This window comes from Muscardinus avellanarius, assembly GCF_963383645.1.
Source record: "Muscardinus avellanarius genome assembly, chromosome: 14".
Taxonomy (NCBI): domain Eukaryota; kingdom Metazoa; phylum Chordata; class Mammalia; order Rodentia; family Gliridae; genus Muscardinus; species Muscardinus avellanarius.
This window is the reverse complement of record NC_137800.1, coordinates 48338622-48344621: the sequence shown is the minus strand read 5'-3', so window position 1 is coordinate 48344621 and position 6000 is coordinate 48338622.

The window sequence follows — 6000 nt, the reverse complement described above, 5'->3', positions numbered from 1 at the left end:
CTGAACAATCTTCCTGTTTCAGCCTCCCAAGTACTGGGATTATAAACTTGCATCACCATGCCCAGCTTTCCAGAAATCTTAATGTGAAACTTTTTTTGGGGGGGGAGGTACTAGGATTGCACTTAGGGACACTCTACCTCCAAGCTACATTCCAGCCTTTTTATTTTTTATTGTGAAGTAGGATTCTACTAAGTTGCTGAGAGTCGTCTTTGCCAAGGCTGGCCTCCAGCCTGTGATCCTCCTGTCTGGGATTACAGTGCTACCTCCCAAATACTGGGATTATAGGCTACCAAGCCTAGTTTAATGTAAAACTTGATAAAGGAATTGTTTTATCTCCTTATTCTCCCTCTTGCCTCACCTTTAAACCTGGGCACAGAGGGGAAAAATAATTTTGAAGAAGTTATAAGAAGAAAACTGTGGTACTGGGGAAGGAATCCAGGGGCCTTCTATCTTCGGGCTACACTCCCAGACCTATTTTATATTTTATTTGGAAACAGGATCTCACTAAGTTATAAGCAGAAACTTATAGTTATAAGAAGAAACTTAAAGTTCTAAGAAGAAACTCATTTTTCTTAGGGAGAAAGAATACTGTGTCTTTTCAAATTAAGACCAGGGTCCATTGAAACCAATGTTAGAATCATGGTCAGATCTACTCAAATTAATGAACATGTGCAGTTTTACACAGATGCACAATACTTGTCTTGCATACAGTGGACTCAACCCTTGATATTTATATGTTACTTTATCCTTTATCAAACCTCAGTGTAAAAAGATGTTTGAATGGCTAGAAGAGTACATGGAACCTGTGGGAGCTGTTTAACTTTAACTTTATTTCTCCATTTATTATCTATGGACACCTCCTCATGTAGTCAGACAAGCCTGTATTTAAATCTAGCCTTTGCCAGCCTGTGACTTTTAGCAATTCCACACCTTTCTTTCTCTTTCTTTCTTTCTTTCTTTCTTTCTTTCTTTCTTTCTTTCTTTCTTTCTTTCTTTCGTACTGGGCTTTGTGCCCAGGGAATTCTACTTCTGAGATATACTCCTACACTCCTAGCCTCTTTTTATTTTTTATTTTAAGTTGCTGAGACTGGCCTTAAACCTGAGATCCTCCTATGTTAGCCTTCCAAGTACTGGGAGGATTATAGGAGTGCACCACCATTCCTGAATATGTTTCAGGTTTTTTTTTTTAAAACTATGAAATTAGCATTAAATGTTGTGAGAGTTAAATGAATGGGGGAAAATATGCACACATTAGATTGTTTTAAACATAATATGAATATATTGTCAGCATAGTATTTGGCATGTAGAGAGGTCTCAATAATTTTAGCTATTGTAAGTTATTTTATTCTTTAAAGAATTTAATTCTCTTTAAAAATCTCCGAAAGCCTATTTATTAAGTCAAATCATGTGAAATTGCCATGTTTGTAGGTAAAAAATGATCAGATTGACAATTTTGTGACATTTAACTTAACACTTGCTTTGTGGTATGTATCCTATTTTGGAGTTGTTAAAAAAAAGAAACATTTTTCAATTTTATTGTAACCCAGTTATTCAATTTTAACTTTGTCTAGTTTGAGTAAAGTTTTACCAAAAAGTTGCAGGAAAGTTCTCATTTCAGCATATTGAATGAGCCTATGTATTTCAAACAAAAATATCTCATTTTGGATGTGATTATTAAGAAAGGGAATGGGTTGGCTTGTTGGTTAGCATGAGGCTTTTAGTTGGCAAGGGCATCTCATTAGTGAACCTAGTCAGGTGGCCTGCTGAGTGATTAGGAAAAGGAATGGAGAGTGGATTTGCATGCTCCTAGAGCTGATCTTGTTAACACTGGAGAGCTGGTTAATAACTGTAGGGAAAATAAAGGACCTGCTGGGTGGCCCACAGGGAGCAATACCTAATTAGCGGAAACATCCTTTGCCAAGCAGACAGCTACTGCTGGAGGCTTGATGAATAACCTTCTGACACTGAAGTTGAGAATAGTTGAATTGCTGTCATTTTCTCTTATAATTTGAAGGTGTGATTCACCAATAAGAAAAGTGGTTCTTTGGAGGTAATCACTGTCAAGCCCAATACTCCTTTTAACTTCAGTTCCTTCTTCAAAGATCAGTGATTAGGTAACCTCTCTGACTTAGTTTTTATGATTAAGGTAAATTAGAAAATTAGTGACAATTGAATTGGTTATGGGTGAGGCATGAGATATATGGTCTGTCAAGACATAGTTAAAACTTTCTGTAGCACTTAATAAGAGCTCTTTGGGATCTTGGTTCCTCCAGCTTTTTGCTGGGCAGAATGTAGTTTCTGTTCCTACCCCAAAATGGAAGAGTGGCAGAATACTGACTCAAATGACCATAGGGAGACTATTTTAGCTTGCTAAAACTTATTGATGACAATGAATCACACCCCTATCTTAAGTTCTTTCATAAAAATATAAGTAATTCATAATAACTTTTGTAATAAAGATAAATAAAAGGAAAAATACAGACAGTTTAGTCAGCATTTTCATTGCTGTAATCCCAAAAACCTGTCCACCACAACTTAAAAAAAGTACAAGTTATTTGTACAGTTTTGGAGATTTCACAGGTTTAATTCATGTTAGGTCAGGTAAAGTGTGAGGAGCTCAGGGCATGGCATGGAGACGAGAGAAGAGTGCAAGCGCCCTGTCCTCACATTATAGAGGCTGGAAATTAAAAAGTGAATAAGCAAGGGTTTCAAGGACACAAGCACAGTCCTCAAGGCCATACTCCTGGTGACCCACCTCCTTCAGTTACATTCCATCTACCTGTTACCACACAATAAATCCATTACAATAAATTTGTCCACTGATGAGATTAGGAAACTCATGATTTAATTATATTAATCCTGAACATCAATACATGAACTCTTTCAGGGGACAGTCTATATCTAAACCAGAATACCAGATCAGCTATGATAACTTAGAGGTAGCCATATTTGCCCTTTGTGTATAGCTAGGCCCTGTGTGGAAAGAATATTCAAACCATATGAGATATGGAAAAATTTAAATTCCTTTTTAAAAATTTTTTTATTGGTGCATTGTAGTCATATATCTTAATGGGATAAAAGATGGTGGAGACATACCTGCACACATCACTCAATTAGCCCTTACTCAATTCCCACCTCATTCCCTCCCCACCCCTCCTTCCCATGCTTGGCTTAGTGATTGACTTTGATATGTTTAAGTACATCATGTGGTTTAGAGAATTTCCCTCCTCCCCCCTCTTATCCCCTCAGTTAGGTCACCTTATTTGCTCCTCTATAGAATCTCCTTTATCTAGAGTTCTTCCCATTACCCATTACTCCCTAGCTTTTGCATATTAGGGAAAGAATCCGATTTCTCAATTTTTGTGACTAATCTTACTTAGCATAATGTCCTCCAGTTCCATCCATTTCCCTGTAAATGATGTAATTGTCTTTTTCTTTATGGCTGAGTAAAATTCCATTGTGTATATATCCCATGTTTTTGTAATCTATTCATCTGTTGATGGAAATCTTGGCTGGTTTCATAGTTTGGCAGTGACGAATTGTGCAGCTGTAAACATAGATACGCATGCATTAGTTTTGTAGTTTGGTTTCCTTATTCTTGGTTAGATACCCAGAAGTGGTATTGCTAGATCATATGGTAGGTTTGTTCCCATTCTTCTGTGGATCCTCCATACATAGTCCCACCAACAATGTTTTAGAATTCTCACTTATTCACATCCTCACCAGCATTTGTTGTGTATTTTGAATGATTGCCCTTCTAGTTGGAGTTAGGTGAAATCTCAGGGTCGTTTTGATTTGCATTTCTTTGATTGCTAATGATGTTGAACATTTTTTCATGCATTTATTGGCCATTTGAATTTCTTCCTTCATGAAGTGTCTATTTAATTCACTTTTTTGATTGGGTTATTTGTTTTCTTAATGCTGAGTTTCTTGAATTCTCTGTATAGTCTAGATATTAGTTATCTATCAGAGGAGAGGCTGGAAAAAATCTTCTCCCATTCTGTTGGCTTTTGGTTGAGGTTCTTGATAGTTTTTTTTTTTTTTTTTTTTTTTTTTGCTGTACAGAAGTTCTTCAGTTTCATGCAATCCTACATATTGATTTGCCTTTTAGTTTCTTGTTACTTTGGGGTCTTGTTGAGAAAGTTTTTATCTGTGCCCTAAGTGTTGCAGTGTTAGACCTGTCCCCTTCCAAGGAGCCTCAAGGTTTCTTTTCTAATTTCCAAGTCTTTGGTTCATCTTGAACTGACTCTTGTGCAGGGTGAGAAAATGGGACTTATTTCCATTTTTCTGCATATGGTTAACCAGTTTTTCCAACACCATTTGTTGAACAGGCTATCTTTTTTTTTTTTTTTTACAATGTATGTTTTTGGCCCCTTTGTTCAAAATCAATGGGCTGTAAGTGTGTGGATTTGTTTCTGAGTCTTCTATTCTGCTCCATTGGTCTATGTATCTGTTTTTGTGCCAGTATCGTGCTGTTTTCATTACAGTGGCTTTATAGTATTGCTTAAAGTCTGGTATTGTGATTCCTTCTGCATGGTTTTTGTTGCTGAGAACTACTTTGGCTATTCTGGGTTTTTTGTTTTTCCAAATGAATTTAAGATATGATTTTTCTATGTCTATGAGGAATGATCTTGGTAATTTAATGGGTATGGCATTGAATTTGTAGATCACTTTTGGAAGTATGACCATTTTGATGACATTTTTTTCTGCCTATCCATGAGTATGGAAGATCATTTCATCTTCTAAGATCTTCTTCAGTTTCTTTTTCAGTGTTTTATTATTTTCATTGTAGATATCTTTTACCTCCTTGGTTAAGTTTATTCCTAAGCACTTTATTTTTTGTGAAAGATATTGAATGGAAGTGTTTTCTGAATTTCTTTTTCAGTGTATTTATTGTTGGTGTGCAGAAAAGCTTCTGATTTGTTAAGATTGATTTTGTATCCAGACACTTTGCTGAATTTGTTCATCAGTTCTATAAGCCTTTTGATTGAGTTTGTTGGGTGTCTAAGTATAGTATCATGTCATCTGTAAATAGTAAAAGTTTGAGTTCTTCCTTTCCTATTTGTACTCCTTTTATTTCCTTTTCTTGCTGTATTGCTCTGGCTAGAGTCTTAAGTACTATATTGAAGAGAAGTGGTGATAGTGGACATCCTTGTCTTGTTTGTTTTTAGGGGGATTTTTTTTTTTTTTTTTGGTGGTACTGGGGTTCCTGGAAACCCTTCTACCTCTGGGCTACACTCCCAGACCTATTTTATATTTTTATTTTGAAACAGTGTCTCTTAAGCCAGTGAGGCTGGCTTCAAACCTGCGCAATCCTCCTGTCTCCCCCGCCCAAGCACAAGGATTACAAGCATGTGCTACCACGCCCGGCTTAGGGGGAATTCTTAAAGTTTTTCCCCATTTAATATGATGTTGGCTGTGGGATTATTGTAGATTGCCTTTATGATGTTGAGGTATGTTTTTTTCTATTTTGATTCTCTGCAGTGCTTTTTATCATAAATAGATGTTGGATTTTATTAAATGCTTCTTAAGTGTCTATTGAAATGATCATATGATTTTTGTCTTTGGTTCTATTTATATGTTTATATGATGGATTACATGGATTAATTTTCATATATTGAACTAGCCTTGCATCCCTGGGATGAACCCTACCTGGTCATTGTGTATGATTTTCTTGATGTATGGTTTTTTTTTTGTTTTTTTTTTTTTGGTGGTACTGGAGATGGAACCCAGGAGCCTTCTACCTCTGGGCTGCACTCCAAGACCTATTTTTTAAAGTATTTTTTATTTGTAAACAGGGTCTCTTAAGCCAGTGGAGGTTGGCTTCAAACCTGCGTGATCCTTCTGTCTCAGCCTCCCAAGATTGGGGATTACAAGCGTGCACCACCATGCCCAGATTCTTGATGTGGTTCTGAATGCTTGTTTTTTTTTTTTTTCCTTTTTTTCATATTTATTTTTAATTGGTGCACTGTATTCATACATCATAGTGGGATACATACT